This window comes from Oryctolagus cuniculus, chromosome 1 (assembly GCF_964237555.1).
Source record: "Oryctolagus cuniculus chromosome 1, mOryCun1.1, whole genome shotgun sequence".
NCBI classification, from domain to species: Eukaryota; Metazoa; Chordata; class Mammalia; order Lagomorpha; family Leporidae; genus Oryctolagus; species Oryctolagus cuniculus.
In genome coordinates, this window is record NC_091432.1 from 97,811,233 (window position 1) to 97,834,062 (window position 22,830).

Here is a 22,830-nt window from a genome sequence, read left to right on the forward strand (position 1 = left end):
GGGAGGGAAAGAAAGAGAGAGAGAATGGAGGAGAGTGGGAGAGAGAGAGAGAGAGAGAGAACCTAAAATTTATTTGGGATTTTAAAAAGAGCATAGAAGTGATTGAGATAATTCTGGGCTATGACATTCCATCATGGGAATAAAACAAGAAAAGGATTATAGAATAAAGTTCAATCATCTCTGGAGTACAATATCTGCCATTAATTTGAGAGAAGGAAAGAAACACAGAGGTGTGTGTGTGATGAACTCTGGATTCCAATGATCTAGCATAGATTGGGAGAAGCAAAGTAATCTGGAGGTAAGCAGGATAAACTTGGGAGTCTTGATTATCTGGCTTGGTCTTGGGAGAAGAAAAAGAACATAGAGGTAAGTGGAATAAATTCTGGAGTTTGATTATCTAGCATGGAAATGGGAGTATCAAAGGAACATAGAGCTAAGTGGGCTAACTCTGGAATCTGAAGATCTAACAGATTTGTGCGAAGCAAAGGAACATAGAGGTAAGTGGGATATACTCCAAAGTTTGGTTATCTAAAATCAAATTGTGATTTGCAAAAGAAAATATAATTATTTGGGATAAACTCTGGAGTCCCATTATCTTTCAGGGACTTGCTACAGGCAAAGAAATATGAATAATCCTGGAGTCCAGTGATCTAGCATGGACTTGGGTGTAGCAAAGGAGATAGAGGTCAGTAGAATAAATTTGGGGTCTGATTATCTGGCATGCACAAAAGGGAAATGAGGGAACTTTTAGTTATATTGGAAAACCTCTTAAATCTGATTATCTAGCATGTACTTGCAAGTAGCACAGAAACATAGAGATAAATGGAATTAATTCTGGAGATATATCATCTAGGATGGACTTGAAAGAAGCAAAGGAACACAGATGTAGGTGAGTTAAACTCTAGAGTCTGATTGCCTAAAATGAACTTGCTATTTACAAAGAACATAGCTGTATGCAGAATAAAATTGGATTCTGATTATCTCTCATGGACTTGGGTGAAGCCAAGCAACATAGAGGTAAATTACTTCAACTCTGCAATCCAATTGTGTGGCATGCATTTGGGTGAAATTAAGGAACAGAGATTAATTGAGATATAGCATGGAGTATAATTTTCTAACATGCACTTGATTGAACCAAAGGAACATAGATTCAAGACATGAACTCTGGTGTCCAATAATCTATTGTTGACTTTGTAGAATCTAGCTACGTAGCAGTTAATGGGATAATTCTGGAGTCTGAAGATCTAGTATGGACTTGAAATAAGCAAAGGAACACAGAAGTAGGAAAAACTCTGGTGTCTACCATTGACTTTGGAGAATGTAGCCATACATAGAAACAAATAGGATGAACTTGGGGATTTGCTAACTCTGAAGGATTTTGTAGAAGAAAAGGGTATAAATGTAAGAGGATAAACTTCAGAGTCAATTGATGTAGCATGGACTGGAAAAACGGATATAGAGTTAAGTAGAGACAAATTAGCATGGACTTGAGAGAAAAAAAGGAACATACAGTTAATTGGAATGAACTCTGGAGTCTGATCATCTGCCACTGAGTTGGGACAAGTAACTCAGGTCAGTTAGACTCTCTGGACTTCAATTATATAGATTGGAATTGAGAGAAGCAAAGCAACATTTAGGCATATGGAATAAATTTTGGAGATCTACTATTTAGCACATACTTGGGAAAAGCAAAGAAATATTAAATTGGTTAATATATCAATGTGTAAATTGGTTAATTCTGGAGTAAGGTATCTAGTGTGAACCTGGAAGAAGCAAAGCAGCATTGTGGTGAATGAGATAAATTTTGGAGTCTGAATGTCTAGCATGGACTTTGGAGAAGCATAGAATATAGGCATAAGCAGCACATATTTTTTTTATTTATTTGACAGGTAGAGTTACAGACAGTGAGAGAGAGAGAGAGACAGAGAGAAAGGTCTTCCTTCTGTTGGTTCACTCCCCAAATGGCCGCCAAGGCCGGCGCTGTGCCAGTCTGAAGCCAGGATCCATGTGCTTCTTCCTGGTCTCCCATTCAGGTGCAGGGCCCCAAGCACTTGGGCCATCCTCCACTGCCATCCCGGGCATCGCAGAGAACTGGACTGGAAGAGGAGCAGCTGGGACTAGAACCCGGTGCCCATATGGGATGCTGATGCCACAGGCTGAGGATTAGCCTAGTGAGCCATGGCGCCGGCCCTGCAACACATATTTTTGGATCTGACTATCTAGCATAGACTTGGGAGGAGCAAAGAGGTAAGTGGGGTACACTCTTGAGTCCAGTTATCTATCATGTACTTGGTTCAACCAAGGGAACATAAAGGTAAATCAGATACAAAGGTAAATAATTTTGGAGTCTGAATTTTAATCATGGAGTTGAAAAATCAAAGGAACATAGAGGTATGTGGGATAAACTCCAAGTTCATATATGAAGCATGCCATTGGGAAAAGCAAAGGAACATGGAGGTAAGTGTGATAAAATCCAAAGTCAGTTAATCTAATGATGACTTGGAGAAGCAAGGGAATGTAGAGGTAAGTTGGATAAACACTAGAGTCTAATTTTCTAGCATGGTCTTGGTACAAGCAAAAGAATATGAAGGTAAATGCGAATATCCCTGGGGTCTGATGAACTAGCAAGTGTATATCAAAGGATGTAGAGATTACTGGGATAAACTTGGGGCCTGATTATCTGCTTACACAGGGGAGAAACAAAGGAACTTCAGATATATTAGAAAACATCCTAAGTCTGATTATCTAGCATGTACTTGCAAGTAGCAATGGAATATAGAGGTGAGTGGAATAACCTATGGAGTCTGATATTCCAGCATGGGCTTGAGAAAAAGCAAAGGGACACAGATGTAAGTTTCTGCAGACTTATCATCTAGCACTGACTTATGACAAACAAGGGAGCATAGAAGCAAATTGTATAAACTCTGAAATCTGATAGTTGAAAATGGAATTGGGAGAAGGAAGGAAACCTAGAAGCAAGTTAAACAAACTCTGAGGACTATTTCTGTCATGAACTTTAGAGAAATAAAGCAACATAGAGGTGAGTTGGTTAAACTCTAGTGTCAAATTGTCTAGCATGGACTTGAGTGAAGCAAACAAACATAGAAATAAGTTGGATAAACATTAGAGTCTTAATATCTAATATCAACTTTGGAGAAGCATGGAACATAGAGGTAGGTGATATACACTCTGAAATCCAGTTATCTGTAATGTGATTATCATGGATATGTGAAAGCAAAATAATTTAAAGATAAGTGTGATAAACCCTGGAGTTCATGATCCAGCATGGCTTTGGGTGAAGCAAAGAACATAGAGGTCAGCCTTGGATAAATCCTGAAAACTAATTATCTAGCATGGATTTGGGAGAAGTAAAGGAATATAGAAGTAAGTGCTACAAGGTCTGAGGTCTGATTATCTAGCATTAAATTTGTTAAGCAAAAAAGCATAGAAGTAATTAGGATAAACGTTGGAATCCAGTTTTCTCATGGATTAGGAGAAGCAAGGTAACATAAATAGAAACTGTATATACTCTAGAGTCTGATTGAATCGAATGGACTTGGGAACAGCAAAGGAATATAGAGACAAATGGGATAAATCCTGTAGTCCAATACCTAGCATGGACTTGGGAGTAGGAAGTAAAATACTGTAGAGGTAAGTGGTATAAACTCTAGATTCCAATGATCTAGACTGGTGTTGGCAAATTATCTTTTTTTCCAGGTGTCTTATTTTCCTAATTTTCTTTTTTTTTTAACTTTTATTTAATGAATATAAATTTCCAAAGTACAGAATATTGATTACAATGGCTTCCCCCCCATAACGTCCCTCCCACCCGCAACCCTCCCCTTATCCACTCCCTCTCCCCTTCCATTCATATCAAGATTCATTTTCGATTCTCTTTATATACAGAAGATCAGTTTAGCATACATTAAGTAAAGATTTCAACAGTTTGCTCCCACACAGAAACATAAAGTGAAAAATACTGTTTGAGTACTAGTTATAGCATTAAATCTCAATGTATAGCACACTAAGGACAAAGATCCTACATGAGAAGTAAGTGCACAGTGACTCCTGTTGTTGACTTAACAAATTGACACTCTTGTTTATGGCATCAGTAATCACCCTAGGCTCTTGTCATGAGCTGCCAAGGCTATGGAAGCCCTCTGAGTTCACTGACTCTGATCATTTTTAGACAAGGCCATGGTCAAAGTGGAAGTTCTCTCCTCCCTTCAGAGAAAGGTACCTCCTTATTTTTCAAAATGGGATAAGTGACAGTATTGCAGGGGGTGAGTAGGAGGGATTTCAAGATTGATCAAGGAAAAGTTGTGATCACAAGATGGAAGAAGTATGCACAATCATTCTTCTTGTTCCATGTTATTTTATAATCTATAAGCTTGTTATTTATTTTAAAAACTTTTATTTAAGGTATACAAATTTCATGTAATTCCTATATACAGATTGAGGGACAGTGATACTTCCAAACATACTCTCCTTCCCGTCCTCACTCCCACCTTTCTTCCTCCTCCCTCTCCTATTTCCATTCTTAATTTTAGAAAGATCTATTTTCAGTAAACTTTGCACTCAGATTAACCCTACACTAAGTAAAGACTTCAACAAATAGTATGAAGGAAGAAACACTATTCCTCAACAGTTGAGACAGGGGCTGTAAGCAATTATTGTAAAATGTCGATTTTACTCCTATAGATTATCTCTTAGGTACTCTATTAGTTACCACAGATAGGGGAAAGTGTATGGTCTTTGGGACTGGCTTATTTCACTATGTATAATGGTTTCCAGCTGTTTCCATTTTGTTGCAAATAACAAGATTTCATTCTTTTTACCATTGTGTAGTATTCCATCATGTATATATAACAAATTTCTTTATCTAGTCTGTAGTTGATGGACATCTGGGTTGATTCCGTATCTTAGCTATTGTGAATTGTGCTACAATAAACATGGGGGTACAGATAACTCTTTCATATGCTGATTTCTTTGGGTTTGGGTAAATACACCAGGAGTGGGCGGCTGGATCCTATGGTAGGTCTATATTGAGATTTCTGAGGTATCTCCATACTGTATTCCACAATAGCTGTACTAGTTTACATTCCCACCAACAGCAGATTAGAGTACCTTTTCCTCCACATCCTCGCAAATATTTGTTGTTTGTTGATTTCTGTATGAGAACCATTTTAATGGGGATGAGATGAAACCTCATTGTGGTTTTGATTTGCATTTCCCTGATGGTTAGTGATCCTGGGCATTTTTTCATGTACCTTTTGGCCATTTGAATTTTCTGTGAAAAGTGCCTGTTCAAGTTCTTTGTCCATTTCTTAACTGGATTGTTTGGTTTGTTGTTGAATTCCTTGAGCTCTTTATATATTGTGCATATCAATTCTTTATAAGTTTCACAGTTTGCAAATATCTTCTCCCATTCTGTTGGTTGCCTCTTCACATTGCTGTGTTCCCTTCACAGTGCAGAAACTTCTCAGCTTGGTGTTATCTCATTTGTCAATTTTGGCTTTGATTGCTGGTGCTTCTAGGGTCTTTTCCAAGAAGTCTTTGCCTATGCCAGTATCTTGCAGAGTTTCACCAAAGTTCATCGATTTATGTCTTTGATTCTTTTTGAGTAGATTTTTGTGTATGGTGTGAGGTAGAGGTCTTGTTTCATACTTATGCATGTGGAGATCCAGTTTTCCCGGCACCATTTGTTGAAAAGACTGTCTTGCTCCAGGGATTGATTTTAGCTCCTTTGTCAAAGGTAAGTTAGTTGTAGATGTGTGGATTAATTTCTGGAGCTTCTATTCTGTTCCATTGGTCTACATATCTATTTTTTTTCTACCAATAAAAGGCTATTTTGATTATAAATTCCCTGGAGTATATCTTAAGATCTAGTAATGTGGTGCGTCTGGCTTTGTTTCTGTTGTATATGATTGCTTTAGCTACTCAGTGTTGTGTTTTCATATGAATTTTAACATCATTTTTTTTCTATATCTGAGAAGAATGTCATTGGTATTTTGACTGGGATTGAATTGAATCTGTAAATTGCCCTAGGTAGTATGGACATTTGATGATATTAATTCTTTCAATCCATGAACATAGATTTTTTTTTCTCCTACACTTCTTTATTTAATGTTTTGTAATTTTCATTGTAGAGATCTTTGACATCCTTAGTTAAATTTATTCCAAGATATTTAATTTTTTTCTCTAGCTGTTGTGAATGGGATTGACCTTAGAAGTTCTTTCTCAGACATGTGATTGACAGCATACAAAGGGTATTGAATTTTGTATGTTAATTTTATATCCTGCCATTTTATCAAACTCCTTTGTGAGTTCCAATAGTCTTTCAGTGGAGTCTTTTGGTTCCCCTACATATAGAATCACATCTTCTGCAAACAGGGATAGTTTGACTTCCTCCATTCCAATTTCTATACTTCTGATTTCTTTTTCTTGCCTAATGGCTCTGGCTAAAACTTCCAGGACTATATTGAATAGTAGTGGTGAGAGTGGGCGTTATCGTCTGGTTCTGGATGTTAGTGTGGAGGCTTCCAACATTTTCTCCATTCAATAAGATGCTGGCTGTGTGCTTGCCATAAATTGCTTTAATTGTGTTGAGGAATGTTCCTTCTATACCCAATTTGCTTAAGGTTTTCATCATGAAAGGATGCTGTATTCTATCAAATGCTTTCCCTGTATCTATTGAGATAATCATATCATTTTTATTCTTCAATTTGCTAATGTGATGTACCAGAGTTAATGATTTGTGTATGTTAAACCATCCCTGCATACCAAGGATAAATCCCACTTAGTCTGGGTGAATGATCTTTCTATATATTGTTGGAATCCCTTTTCTTGTATTTTGTTGAGGATTTTTGTGTCTATATTCATCAGGGATATAGGTCTTTAGTTCTCTTTTTCTGTTGTTTCTTTTTCTGGTTTAGGAATTAAGGTGCTGCTGGCTTCCTGAAAGGAATTTGGGAGGATTCTCTCCCTTTCAATGTTTGGAAAATCTTTTAAGAATTAGAATTACTTCTTTAAATGTCTGGTAGAATTCAGCAATGAAGCCATTCAGTCCAGGGCTTTTCTTTATTGTGAGGGTCTTTATTACTGATTCAGTCTCTGTCTTGGTTATTGGTCTGTTTAGGTTTTCTGTGTCTTCATGGATCTATTTTTATAGATTGTTCCCATTTCTTCTTGGTTTTCCAATTTGTTGGCATACAACTCTTTGTAATAATTCCTTATTACTCTTTTTATTTCTGTGATATCCTTAGTTGCATCTCCTTTTTCATATCTGATTTTATTGATTTGGATCTTCTCCATTTTGTTTTTTTTGGGATAGTTGGGCCAATGGTGTGTCAATTTTGTTAATTTTTTTTTTCAAAAATCCAGCTCTTTTTACTGATCTTTTGTATTTTTTGTTTCAATTTTATTTACTTGTTCTCTAGTTTTAATTATTTCTTTCTTCCAACTAATTTGGGGTTTGGTTTGTTGTTGTTTTCCTAGGTAATTGAGATAACATTGATAGCTCTCTTACTTGGTGCCTTCCAATTTCTTGATGTAGGAACCAATTGCTATGAACTTCCCTCTTCACACTGCTTTTACTGTATTCCATAAGTATGTTTGGTATGTGGTAATGTCATCTTCATTCATTTCCAGAAACTTTTTTTGCTTTCAATTTCTTCTGTGACACACTGTTCATTCGGGAGCATGTTGTTCAGTCTCTGTGTGATTGTATATGTTCTAGAGATTCTAAAATTGCTAATTTCTATTTTTGTGTGTGTTGTTAATTTCCATTCTGGTCAGGGAAGTTGCATGGTATGATTTCAACTTTTTTGCATTTCCTGAGACTTGCTTTATGGCCTAGCAAATGGTCTGTCCTAAAGAAAGTTCCATGCACTGATTAGAAGAATGTGTCTTCTGCAACTGTGGGATGAAAAGTTCTGTAGATATCAGTTAGGTCCATTAGGTCCATAGGGTCTATTAGATTAGGTGTTTCTTTTTTGATTTTATGTCTAGTTGATCTGTCCATTGATGAAGTAGGTGTTAAGTCCTCTATTAATACTGTGTTGGGGTATATTTATCCCTTTAGATCCATTAATATTTCTTTTTTTTAAGACTTATTTGTTTATTTGAAAGTCAGAGTTTAAGGGGAGGGGAGAGAGGGAGAGGGGAAGGGAGAGGGAGAGGGAGAGGGAGAGGGAGAGGGAGAGGGGGAGAGAGAGAGAGAGAGAGAGAGATCTTCCATCTGCTGGATTACTCCCCAACTGTCCGCAATGGCTGGAGCTGTGCTGATCCAAAGCCAGGAGCCAGGAGCTTCTTCTGGATCTCCCACGTGGATGCAGGGGTCTAAGGACTTGGGCTAGCTTCTACTGCTTTCCCAGGCCATAGCAGAGAGTTGGATTGGAAGTAGAGCAGCTGGGACTCGAACTGGTGCCCATATGGGATGCTGGCACTGCAGATGGCAGCTTTACCAGCTATGCCACAACACTGGCTAATATTTCTTTTAAACTGCCATGTGCCCTAGCATTGGGTGCATATACATTTATTATAGTCACATTATCTGTTGACTTGATCCCGTAATCATTATATAGTCCCTTTCTTTGTCTCTTTTAACAGTTTTTGTATCAAAGTCTATTCTGTCTGATATTAGGATGTCTATATTTGCTCTTTTTGCTTTCCATTAGCAAGAGATATGTTTTACATCCTTTCACTTTCAGTCAGTTTGTATCTTTGTTGGTGAGATATGTTTCTTATAGGCAGCAAATAGATGTGTCTTATTTTTTAATTCATTCAGCCAGTCTGTGTCTTTTAAGTGGAGATAAACGTTACTAGTGAAAAGCAACAACTTGGACCTGCCATTTTTCTGTAAATATTCCCATTGTTTAATTTATAATTTCTTTGTACTTTTACTGGGAAAATTTCTGCCTTCATATTCTTTCATAATGATGACTATCTTTCTTTTTCCTGTGTATAGCACATCCTTAAGCATATTTTGTAATGCTGAATGAGTGGTGTCAAATTTTTTTAATTTCTCTTTGGTGTGGAGAGTATTTTTTTCACCTTCATTCATAAATGAGAACTTTTCAGTATACAATATTCTGGATTGACAGTTTTTTTCTCTTAAGACTTGGACTATGTCTTCTATTCTCTGGCCCATAGAGTTTCTGATGAGAAATCAGCTGTTAGTCTAATAGGAGATCCTCTGAAAGTAATCTACTGTTTCTCTCATGCACATTTTACAATCTTTTCTTTATGTTTTATTGTTGAAAGTTTGACTACAGTGCATTGTGGTGCAGATCTTTTTGGGTCATGTCTAGTAGGAGTTCCATGTGCTTCCTGTATTTGGATGTCCCCTTTCTTTTTCTAAATTAAGAACATTTTCTGCTACAGAATATAGGCCTTCTAATCCATTCTCTATTTCCACACATTCAGGAACTCCTAAGACCCATATGTTGGGTATTCGATAGTTTCCATAAATTTCCATCCCTGGTTTTAATTTTTCTAATTTCTTCCTTCTTTTGCTTTCTGCTCTTCCTTCTTTTTGGCTTGAGAAATTTCCAAAGATTTGTCTTCAGATATTCTTTCTTCTGCCTCAACAAGTCTACTGTAAGGCTTTCCACCATATTTTTTATTTGGCATATTAAATTTTTCATTCTAATATTTCACTTTTTTCTCTTCATAGTCTCTTTCATAGGAAAGATTTTCATTCATATCATGTATGGATTTCATGAATTTGCTTCTCATTGCTCTGATTATGATTAATCTTTTGAATTCTTTCAAGCATTTCAATAATTTCCATATTCTAATATTGAAGGGTTTTTGTGTTTCTTTGAGGGAGGGTCACGTTGTCTTCTTTATTCAGAAACAAGTTTCTTGAATTTCTGCATCCTTTGATGTTTTTTTTTTCTTTTAGGTTGTCTCTATAGTTTAGTGGCGTGTCTGCTCTTTCAGTGTATACCCAGAGAAGTGTACTAGGTGTGGCCAGGGAGGTCTGGGCATTGCTGCAGGGTGGGGCCTGTACCCACAGTGACACCCAAGTTGGTCATGAAAGATATCTTCTTGATAGCAGAAATGGAACATGGTTACCACTGTTGGCATAATTGTACCCTCACCTTTCTTCCAAGGTGATCAATGCCCAGGTGTTATCTCTCACTGGGTGCAAAATTTTCGGTACTTCCATATGAACTGCACAAAGGATCTGTGCACTCCTCAGTGTGAACATGGATCCTGCTGCGAGTAGGGAGCTCTGAGCATGTGGAGCTGCATACAGTGATTGCCTGGAGACCCAGTTACACTCTGCACCCTCTTATGCCATCACATTGTTCCACAGTCTCACTCAGCACATAGGGCTCCCACAGTCATAGGGTGCAGAGGATCCACTCCACCTCACCAGCCTGTCCCATCCACAGAGACACTGAGATGTTCCCAGAAGCAGCTGACTGTGGTGCTCCACCAAGGCAGCTTGAGCCCCAGAGCCTGTGATATGTTTAGAGGCTGGAGTCACTTCACAGGCAACATGGGTGTCCAGCCCCCTGTCAATCCTTCCAGCCATATTCAAACTCAGTGGGGATGTAGACTTTTCTTTCTGGTAAAATCCTTGGTTCACAGGCATGCACAATAGCTGCAGTCCACAGCCCTACTTATTTCACCTTCTTGCCTTTTCCCTGTCCAGTGCCAGGCATGTATGAGAGTCTCTGCAACTGGTGCTGATGATGGAATGGCTCCTTCTCCCTGCCTGTTGGTGGCTGCATGCACCCAAACTGCTGTGGGTGCCTCTGCTGACGAGATGGTGTCTTGTCCCTGTCAGTTGCTAGGCACGCACACAAGAGCTGCCACACTACGACCTACCTATGTCCAAAATGGCACCCACCCTTTCTGATCTGATCACTGGGTGCCTTTGTTGGGAGAGAGAAATGTGCCCCTTTTTTTTCTTCACTGGATTAATAGTTGCTCTGTTCCCCTCAAGGCTCTGTTTTGGACTCAAAGACAGTATAGTGCTAGGGTCTCCATCCAGCTCTATCATCATGGCACAGGCTGCTACAGTCTGATCTCACCTTGCCCTCCAAAGCTGGCACTTTCTCCGGCTCTGGGGTGCTGGGATCATCTGTCGTGTCTGTGCTCATTGCTACACATCTCCACCTTCCTCACAGATCCATAGTGTCTCTTCCTTCTGCAGAATCTCCACTGCAGTTTTCCCCTCTGACTCTCCCCTGAGAATACGTGTTATTTCTTAATGCCTTAATTTGGAGCTAGCAATAAAGTGTCTTCAAGACTCAGAATCTGGGACCAAAGTTGTGGTGCAGTGTGTTAAGCCACTGCCTGCAATACTGGCATCCTATATGGGTGCTGGATCCTGTTCCAGTTGTGCCACTTCTGGTACAGCTCCCTTCTAATGCACCTGGGAGGGCAGCAGAAGATGACCCAAATGCATGGCCCTCTGCACCCTTTTGGAAGACTTGGGTGAAGCTCCACAGCTCTTGGCTTTGGACTGGCCCGGTCCCAACCTTTGTGGCCATTTGGGGAGTGAAGATCTCTCTGTCTCACCCTCTCTGCATGTAACTCTGTCTTAAAATTAAATAAATGACTCTTTCCAAAAAGACTCAGAGGCCTATAGGGGCATATGCTAATATTTCAAAGGCTGTGCCCATTTAGTAATGTAAAGCAAGAATAGATGAGATGATCTGATATTAGTTATGCAAGTTGTTTAGTAGTAGAATGATAACTTGGCCTTTTTGGTTCATAGTTCTGGCTATCTATAACACCAATGCAGTCAAATATGTTAAAAGTACAGAGACTTTGTTTTATTTACTTCTTTTGCTAGATATTTGAGGAGAGACTTGGCTTTGCTAGATATTTGAGGGGAGACTTGGCTTTAGGTGAAGGGAGGACATTGCATTTCCACTCCCAAATATACCTATTCCTCCTTCTTGGTGTTCCCTGAAAGCTAAGGTTTGTACTTCCTCTTCCAGGGTTATCCTTGTGAGAAGCAGCCCTGGGCAGGGCCTGATACAAATCTTGGGGTTTGGAGAACTATTTTGGTTGGAGAGCCATCTCCCTTAGAGCCTTGGTAGGGACAGGAACTTTCTTGTTTGAGTGACTTTTAGTAATGCTTCAGCTGGTACTGCCCAAGGATTAAGGTTTCAATATCCTTAGGGAAGGGGGTTGAATGACAATATCCTTAATGTTAGATCCAATTAAGACAGCAACAGACACCACTCACAGCTGCATTTAGCAAGCTTTTTTTGGCCTACTGTGACTTACTGGCTCAATTATCTACCATGGTTGTAGCCAAGGATGAAGATTTCCTCTTTTCTCACAGTACCCTCAATCACGGATCTGGCAGGGACAGCACCTCCTACTACAGCTCATAATGGTCAGGGGTGACTTTCTCTTGGTGCATTCTCCCTTTTGTCTATTCAGTCCTATAGTTGTTAGGTCTAGCGTCTAGTGGTTGGGCTGACTTCATTCTCCAGGGATTTCAGTGTCTGTGACGCCACAAGTTAGCTCCAGCAGTGTGGTATCACTCAATACTGATGCTATAACTTGGCCAGGCTAATGAGGCACAGGGGAAACCAAGAAAAAAACAGAATTAGATGTAGTGCAAAGTAATGGCACACCAAACTGATGCACAGTCATTCTAAATTTTGAGTTCCAGCCACGTAAGAATGTTCAGGATTGCTTTGCCAATTGATTGTCCTGCTAACAAAAAAAAAAAAAAACAACTTGTAATATCTTACAATCTTGTATCTTAATTTGTGATCACTCAGATTCCATCCTTGCCATCACTTGTATGGAGTTAATTTGAGGAATTTCAGGGCTGAACAAGTTAAAAAATATGACCATGAGGTGGCAGTAGCACACACTTTGACAGGTTTGCAAGGGGGATGGCAAGAGTTGCTCACAGCTAAAGACTGACAAGGGAACATGTGGGAGAGAGATTCAGAGGTAGTTCACTTGTCAGGTGATGCCATTCAGCAGCCAGCAGTCTCTGGGACAGAGAGCTTTGGGCCTTTACGGCTTGAAGTTTACCTGTTGCTGTCAAATGTCGGGGGTATGTAAATGAGGGAGCTTCTAAATTACTAGGAATCTGCTTGTTTGGGCAACTTCAGTGTTAATTGGGTGTGTAAAAATTTTGGGTTAGCACCAATAGGTCCTTGAAATAAATGGTTCTCAGCCTGGAGTGAACAAATAAAAACCTAGGAGCTGATACAGCAAGGCTATCTTTGACTCATTTATATAACCATCGTACCTATTTCTGGGATGTTGATGGGTATTTAATCTGAATTCATGTGAAGCAATAAGCATAATACTTTATGTACAGTAAAGATGCAATAAATAGGGTCAGTATTGTGGCACAGCAGGTTAAGCCACCACCTTCAAAGCTGTCATCCCATATTGGAACAATGATATGAGTCCTGGCTGCTCTCTGGTAATGAGCGTGGGAAGGAAGCAGAAGATGGCCAAATTACTTGGTCCCCTGCCACCCATGTGGGAGATCTGGATGGGCTTTCTGGCCCCTGGTTTTGGTTTGGCCCCATCTCAGTCCCATTGCAGACATTTGGGAAGAGAACTAGCAAGTGGAAGATGCCCCCACCCCAGTAACTGCTCTTCAGATAAATAAGTAAATGAATCTTTAAAAACAGGAAGTAATAAGAATCTCGATTTTTCTTCTCCTTCTTCTTTTTATTATCTTATTATTCTTCCACTGCTTTCCCAGGTGCATTAGCAGGAAGCTGGATCAGAAGTGGACTGGCTGGGACTTGAACTGGCACTATGATATGGGATGCTGGAGTTAGAAGTGGTGACTTAACCCACAGTACCACAACACCAGCCCTGATACCACACTTTTTGAACCATTCATCCTGGGTCTAAACCTAAGTTGATCCTATACTTTGGTTGTTGTGTATAGTGCTGCAGTGAACATGGAGTATGGGTGTCTCTTTCATATCCTGAAGAAGTACTCTCTTACTGTCATACTCTGGCCATATGAAGCTTAAGAAAGAGAGATAACAAGACAAATATCAAAACTGAATAAATAATCAGCTAGTAGTCCTTAGTGGTTATTGAAGGACAACCAAGGAAGACACACAAAAAATATGCTGTTCATCAATAGAACTTCAGATTTTTTTTTCTTTTAGCTTAGATGTAATGTGGTTCTAGTTGTTGATTTGTGAATTTGCTAGTGAGAAGCAATTCATAGAAACACAAATTATCTCTGAGAAATTGACTTTGTATTTTCTATGAATTTTAGGACTGTTGAATGATGCATGTCTCCTCATCCTCCTCCAACCTTTGGTATTTTTTATTTTATTTTATTTTTTATTTTTTTTGACAGGCAGAGTGGACAGTGAGAGAGAGAGACAGAGAGAAAGGTCTTCCTTTGCCGTTGGTTCACCCTCCAATGGCCGCCGCGGCCAGCGCGCTGTGGCCGACGCACCGCGCTGATCTGATGGCAGGAGCCAGGTAGTTATCCTGGTCTCCCATGGGGTGCAGGGCCAAAGCACTTGGGCCATCCTCCACTGCACTCCCTGGTCACAGCAGAGAGCTGGCCTGGAAGGGGGCAACCGGGACAGAATCCGGCGCCCCGACTGGGACTAGAACCCGGTGTGCTGGCGCCACAAGGTGGAGGATTAGCCTAGTGAGCCGTGGCGCCGGCCAACCTTTGGTATTAAAACATGCTCATAAGTATATCACAAAATCCTGTTTTGGTGATTGTTACATAAAATAGTCTCATATACAGACTATTTGGCATTGTGTTGTGAAATAACTATATTATGTGGTAGTTTGCTAAGTATATTGCCTAAAAAACTGTAACACATTCTATATTTCCCCCCAAAAAACTGTAACACATTCTATCTATTCCACAAAGAGACAGCTAGCTATGATCTGTATCAGACCTTGAACATAAAAGTAAAATGTCATGGCTCATCAAAACCAAATCCTAGGTATCAATATTGCCCTGTTGCTTGAGAAGTATGCTATCTGGAGTTTAAAAAGACATATTCAGAAAGATATTTTTGTGAGAATTCAAAGAGAGCTATTTCTAATCCTTTGAGTTTCTTGTGTATAATTTACTGGACCATCCAAAAATGTTAGCATTATAAGGAGCAATGTGGTACACCAACCATATCCCCTAACAAAGAAATGCTTTTTGTCCTTTTACAGGAAATTAATCTTTCTTTTTTATGGACTATGGTACAATAATTTGACACACAATATAAACTGACCAAATTATATAATTAGCATAATTAACATTTGTTTCCTTATATTTCTTTTGTGTTTGGAGCACATGAACTCAACTCTTTCAGTTCTTCGTACAGTATATAATAAATCATTGTGGACTATAATTGTCCCAGAGTGTTAGGAACTTTCTCTTACTGTTTTGGTATCCATTATCAAATTTCCCGCTATCCTCCCTGCCCTTCTGAGGCTATTGTAATCATTAAGATCAGATTGACTTTTTTTGTTTTTAACTTCCACCTATAAGAGAGAACATATGGTATCTGTATTTTTATGTCTGGCTTATTTCAATTAGCATAAAGACCTTGAGGTCTATACACTTTGCCCAAATGTCAGAATTTCATTCTTTTTCATTCTCTCTCTCTCTCTCCCTCTTTAAAGATTTATTTCTTTATTTGAAAGGAAGAGTTACAGAGAGGCAGAGGCAGAAAGAAGGAGAGAGGTCTTCCACCCACTGGTTCACTCCCCAAATGGCCACAACAGCCAGTGCTGGGCCAATCGTAAGCCAGGAGCTGGGAGCTTCTTACAGGTCTCTCACAAAGATTCAGGGGCCTAAAAACTTGGGCCATCTTTTACTGCATTCCAAGGCCTTTGGCAGGGAGCTGGATCAGAAGTGGAGCAGCTGGGACTCAAACCGGTGTCCATATAGGATGCTGGCACTTTAGGCCGTGACTTTACCCACTGCACTATAGCACCAGCCCTCATTCTTTTTTATACCTGAATAATATTCCATTGTGTATTTATACATTTTCTTTCTTTAAAAAATGATTGATTGATTGATTGATTGATTTGAATGACAGATTTAGAGAGAGAAGAAGGGTCAAGACAGAGTGAGAGCAAGAAAGAGAAAGAGAAAGAGAGGGAGAGAGAGAGAGAGAGATCCATTGATTCACTTCACAAATGCTCACAACAGCCAGGTCTGGTACATGCTAAAGTCAGGAGCCAAGAACTCCATCCTGGTCTCCCACATGGGTAGCACTGAGCCAAGTACTTTGGCCATCTTCTGCTTTCCCAGGTGCATCAGCAGGAAGCTGAATCAGAAGTATAGTAGTTGGGACTTGAACTCTGATATGGGATACCAGTGATGCAAATGGCAGCTTAAACTGCTGTACCACAACACTGGCCATGGTACCACATTTTCTTTATCCATTCATCCATTGGTAGACACTTAATTTGATCCCATATCTTGGCTATTGTGTATAGTGCTGCAATGAACATGGGAGTGCATGAGTCTTTTTAAAAAAAATTTTTTTTTAAGATTTACTTTTTTATTTGAAAGAGTCACACAGAGAAGGAGAGGCAGAGAGAGAGGAGAGGTCTTCTATCCACTAGTTCATTCCCCAATTGGCTGCAATGGCCGGAGTTGTGCCAATCCGAAGCCAGGAACCAGAAGTTTCTTCCAGGTCTCCTACGTGGGTGCAGGAGCCTAAGGACTTGGGCCATCTTCTACTGCCTTCCCAGGCCATAGCTGAGAGCTAGATTGGAAGTGGAGCAGCCGGGATTCAAACTGGCACCCATATGGGATGCTGACACTGCAACCAGAGGCTTTACCCCTTATGCCACAGCACCGGCCCCACATGTGTCTCTTTCATTTCTTTTGAGTACACATCCAGGAGTGACATAGCTGGGTCATTGCAGATCTTTATACTATTGTCTACGATCATTCTACTACTTTGATTTCATACCAACAGTATATAATGGTTCCCTTTCTCTATGTCTTTGCCAGCATACATTTTCTTGTCTTTTTTTTTTTTTAAATTAAGATCCATTCTAACTCGAGAAAAATGATACCCATTGTTCTTCTGATTTGCATTTCCCTAGTGGCCAGTGATATTAAGGCTTTTTCACAAATTTGTTGGTCATTTGTGTTTCATTTTCTGAAATGTATATTCAGAACTTTTTTCTTTTTCTTTATTTTGTTAAGGTAAACAGATATCACATATTTCTTATATACAGTTTAGGAACACAGTTATACTTCCCTCCCTATGTATGCTCCCAACCTTACTCCTCCTTCATCTTTTTTCCCTATCTTAATTTTTACAAAAATCTACTTTCAGTTTAATTTATTCTCATAATATTAACCCTACATTAAGTAAAGAGTTCAACAAATAGAAATATAAAACTCTTTATTTCTATACTAGAGACAAGGGCTGTAAACAATCATTGAATCTTAAAATGTCAGTTTCACTCCTATACCTTACATTTTTGGAATCAAATCAGAATTTTTGGGTATATTTTATTTTTGTTTTTAAAAATTTTAATTTAGAATTTAATTAGTTTTAGCAGAATCATTGTTATTTGTAGATACAATTAGGAACAGAATAATATTCCCTTCCTCTTTCTCTCTCTCCCCCTCTCATCCTCCCACCCTTTTTCCAACTGGATCAGTTTTTTGGTTGTTGAATGTTTTGAGTTCTTTACATAATCTATATATTAATCCTATTTCATGATTATGAGTAGTTTGCTAAAAAAAAGTTCTCCCTTTCTGTTAGTTGTCTCTTACCTCTGTGGTTTGTTTCCTTTATGTGTGGAAGCTTCTTAGCTTTCTTTAATCCTATTTGTCTGGCTTTGCCTTTGTTGTCTTCTTTAATTTGTCTAGTTTTGTCTTTGTTGTCTGTCCTTTTGGGTCTTACCCAAAAAATCCTTGCCTATATTAATGTCAGTGTTTTCCCTCTATGCTTTCTTATAGTATTTTCATAGTTTTAGAACTTATATTTAAGTATTGGGTCCATTTTGAGTTGATTTTGGTACAAGATGGTAGGTATTGGAGAATTTAGTTTCAGTCTTCCAGTCTTCTGTATATAGTTATCTTGTTTTCCCAGCATTATTTATGGAAGAGGTTGTCCTTTCTTCAGTATATATTTTTGGCACTTTTGTTGAGAATTAGTTGGCTGTACATATGTGGATTTATTGCTGTTATCTTGTCCCTGTTCTTGGGCTGTCTTTCTGGTTGTTGCTGTTTGTTTTTGTCATTACCATGCTGCTTTGGTTTTTATAGTTCTATATTGCGTTTTTTTTTTTTATTTTTGATAGGCAGAGTGGACAGTGATGAGAGAGAGAGAGAGAGAGAGAGGTCTTCCTTTGCCGTTGGTTCACCCTCCAACCGCCGCCGTGGCCGGCGCACCACGCTGATCTGAAGCCAGGAGCCAGGTACTTATCCTGGTCTCCCATGGGGTGCAGGGCCCAAGCACTTGGGCCATCCTCCACTGCACTCCCTGGCCACAGCAGAGAGCTGGCCTGGAAGGGGGCAACCGGGACAGAATCTGGTGCCCCGACCGGGACTAGAACCTGGTGTGCTGGTGCCACAAGGCAGAGGATTAGCCTATTGAGCCGTGGCACCGGCCATCTATATTGTGTTTTGATAATGTGTGATACCTCTAGCTTTATTCTTTTTGTTCAATATTCCTTTGCCTATTCTGGGTCTTTGGTACTTCCACATATTTTTGGTGGTTATTTTTTCTAGTCTTCTGAAGAATGTCATAGGAATTTTAATGAGGATTTCATTGATTCTGTAAATTGCTTTAGGCACTATGGACATTTTAATAATTTTAATTATTTAATTCTTCTATCCACAAAATGGGAGGTCTTTCATTTTTGTGTATGTATTCAATGTATTTTCATTAGTGTTTTGTAATTCTCATTGTATAGGTATTTTATATCCTTGGCTAAATGTACTCCTGTTCCAGGTTTTCTATTTAATTTTTGGTAACTGTTTGAGATTAGTGTTACAATTTTTATCTCAGAGAGCTTGTGTGCAAAAATTCTAGTGATTTGTATTATTGATTTTGTGTCTTGCAAATTTTACTGAATTTGTTTATTAGCTCCAAAAGTCTTTTACTGGAATCTGGGTTTTTCTAGGTATCAACTTGTATCATCTGCACATAGGGATAATTTGACAGCCTCTTTGTCTACTCTAATCATTCTTGATGACTCATTTTAATACTTAAAAATGAATGCAGGGGCCAGCCCTGTGGTGTAGCAGATAAAGCCACCGTCTGCAGTGCTGGCATCCCATATGGGCACTGGTTCGAGTTCCAGCTGCTCTACTTCCTATCCAGCACTCTGCTATGGCCTGGGAAAGCAGTAGAAGCTGGCCCAAGTCCTTGGGCCCCTGCATCCATGTGGGAGACCGGTAGAAGTACCTGGCCATTGCTGCCAACTGGGGAATGAACCAGCAGATGGGAGATTTTCTCTCTCTCTCTCTCTCTCTCTCTCTCTCTCTCTCTTTGCTTCTCCTCTCTCTATGTAACTCTGACTTTCAAATAAATAAATAAATCTTTAAAAAATGAATGCAACCAATATTTCCCAACGTACTGCAACCAGACTTTCTGCCCTTCTAAGATTACATGCTAAGTGGCTACTTTGGAAAGAACAAATTCTCGGGAGAACTGGGCTTAGCAGGTTTTCTGAAAAATCACACACAATTTAAACCCAATTCACACCTGCATGCACTTACTTTCCTGGAAAATGGAGTTAGGGAAACAGCTCAGATTTGAAAACAAAATGGGGCATGATTTATATAAAAATTACCATCATTTAACCTTTTTAATCCTTATTTTTCTCATCTGTTAAATACTAATGTAAACCAAGTATCTTGAATAAGATAGGATATATATTAGCTGCAGTATGGCCATAAGAAGTTGCAAACATGTAAAAAGAGAACTTTTAAAAAAAATGAGTTAAATTCACTCCCTGGAGAAAGGACAGTTTTTTTTTTAAACAAATGATGTTGGGATAATTGATCTCTGCATGCAGAAATATGAAACTAGATCCCTATCTTATACTCTATACAAAAATCAACTCACAATGGATCCAAGATCTAAATCTAAAACTTGAAATCATCAAATTACTGGAGAAAATATAGGGAAAACACTGCAAGACATGGGCATAGGCAAAGACTTTTTTGGCTAAGACCTCAGCAGCCCAGGCAAAAAGGAAATAGACAAATGGGAGAAAACAACACTCTGATGAACATCCCCAACTTCTTGTCTCATAGTTCCATACTATGTAATTATTAACAGGCATCTGCTGCTGCAACCAGTTTCACATTCACACTAATCTGGAGTTCAATTTTAATGGAGCCTTTAGAGTAAAGTTTACAAACACAGAGCCATTTATTCACTGAGATGCAGAGTATGATCCAAGAGCATATGCATGTGGTTCAGGAAGATATGAGTGGGAGAAGGAAAGTCGCATTTTGTTCGTTATTGAAGACTTCACTGTATATTCAGATATGCATTACCTGAACTGGCACAATACTGTTTATAGAATAAAAGTAAAATAGTCTATAGTTTCAAATGTTTCATCAAGAAAAAATATATAGAAAGAGAAAGTATACATGTTACAGATGGTAATTCTTGCCTAGAGGCAGAGGAATTATATGCATTCATTGTACTATTTGTTTAAATTGGAAATTATAATATTAAAAAATTTTGAGGCTGCCTCTGTGGCATAGTAGACTAAGCTTCTGCCTATGATGCCGGCATCCCATGTGGGCACCAGTTAGTGTCCCAGCTGCTCCTCTTCTAATCCAGCTCTCTGCTGATGGCTTTTGAAAGCAGTGGAAGATGGTCCACGTGTGTGGGCCGCTGTACCTGTGTGGGAGACCTGGCAGAAACTCCTGGCTCCTGACTTCGGATCAGCCCAGCTCTGGCCATTACAGCCATTTGGGGGAGTGAACTCACAGGTGGAAGACCTTTCTCTCTGTAACTCTATCTTTCAGATAAATAAAATCTTTTTAAAAAATTTTTAAGAGTATTTCATTGAAGTAATAGGGGTTGTGTGGAACTGCACAAAATTATCTTGAAATTTAGCCTTACAAGGTTTATAACTATAATAAGAATAGATTCAGATACAATTCTAAGAATATGACTATATTTCCTACCCTCCCTCCCTCCAATTCCCTCTCCTTCCTTCCTATCTTTTTCCTTTAACTTTTGCAATAACAGAATTTCATTTCAATTGACTTTATAAACACAGGCTTGATCCACTACTAACCATATGTTAAACAAGTAAAAAGTAGAAATACCACTGTTCCACAGGAGCATAGACAAGAGCTAAAAATAATCATCAAATCATAAATGTCAGCTTCTTTCTTTTATATATTTTTGTATTCCATATTAACTACCACACATCAAAGAAAACATGATATTTATGTTTTAGGGACACGTTTATATCATAGTAGGAGACACAGCTGATTATCAGGGTATGGATCAGCTACACTAGCAACTACAAACTGATACATACAGCAGGCCAGGTCCTGTGGTAAGAACTACAGATATTTAATCCTCCCAGTATCCAAAGCATATCATTCAAATCTCCTATAAATTTGTAAAGATAAATAGCTCTATTTTATAAATATGCAAATATTCAATCTAGGCTAGGCAAAGTTGCAGAGCCAATAAGTAACCCAGGTTTACTCCAGAACAAGGATATTATATAGCTCAGATTTAACAGCCAGAAAAAATGATACTGGTCATCACAAAACATGTTAAGAAGTATATTTCAGTGTGGGTATTAACAAACGAAAATAATTAGACCAATTCAACTATACATGAAGGTAATAGTGTGTGCAAGTACTAACAGAGGGACAATTAGAACAGGAACATGCACACATATTTGCACACAATGTATATATGTATCATTAGATTTCTTCTCCTGTGATTTAGCCCTGGCTAGTTTAAACATGGTATTGTTTCTATCAGTTCTTGAACAAAAGTGAGGGAAACCAGAACAAATATATTAGACTCCAGTGAGGGCATTGTGGTGCAATGAGTTAAGCTGCCTTTTGGGATGCCTACATCCCACATCTAAGTACCTGGAATCACGTCCTGACTCCTTTGCCAATCTAGTTACTTGGTAATGCACCTGGGAGGCAGCAGATGATAGTTTGCTTGAGTCCCTGCCACCCACACTGGAGACTTGGGTGGAGTTCTTGGATCCTGGCATCAGACTTGCTTAGTTCCCACTATTGTGAGCATTTGGGAAGTTAACTGCAGATGAAAGACTTCTTTTATTCTTCTGACCTTTTAATGTTCTTGTTTGGAGATAACAGGCCCAGAAAAAACTGGCACAGAAATTATTTATTTCCATATCTTTATCTTTGGAAAATCACTAGCAACTCTGAAAAATATAAATTAGCTGGTTTCTTCAATTGAGAGCTCCTTAGTTTGGCACCAAATGGAATAGTGACTTTTCACTTTACCTAACTACCATATGATAGAGAGACTAAATCAGCAGCAAAAATGTTATTTTCTTTGTCATTTAAGTTATTTGCAATGTTGTTCTTCTAAATTTGTCACTGTTATTTAACTTTTATAGTTTTTTAGTCTTAAAACAATCTCATATTCCCCAGTGGATCATAGGGAGTTCGGGGAGGTGGGAGCAGTTCTGCTTTCATCTCTCTATTTTTGGATCCATGTTTTCTTTCTACTGAGGATGCTGGATTATAGAGATCTTTGTTTCAATGGAAAAGGGAGATGACTCTCATCCTTGCAAAATGTTACCTCCCATATTGTGCTTAAGTTGTTTTCAGACAAGAGGTTCTAATGATGGTTGAGAGTGTCTAGGTGAAAGGGAATGTGATACAACTAATGA

General features: G+C 38.8%; 1 long non-coding RNA gene across 12 annotated transcripts in view; it reads left to right on the forward strand.

Annotated features, from left to right (window-relative positions):
• The first annotated feature begins 36 nt into the window (after positions 1-36).
• The window catches only part of LOC138850538 (uncharacterized), a 118,506-nt gene continuing 95,712 nt past the window's right edge, over positions 37-22,830 (forward strand). For 9 of the 12 annotated variants that reach the window (XR_011390402.1, XR_011390404.1, XR_011390413.1 and 6 more), the window contains exon 1: positions 37-2,247. This is a non-coding gene — a long non-coding RNA (uncharacterized lncRNA). Of the gene's footprint in view, positions 3,041-22,830 lie in introns of all 12 variants that reach the window. The other 3 variants (XR_011390406.1, XR_011390410.1, XR_011390405.1) reach the window with 1 other exon arrangement.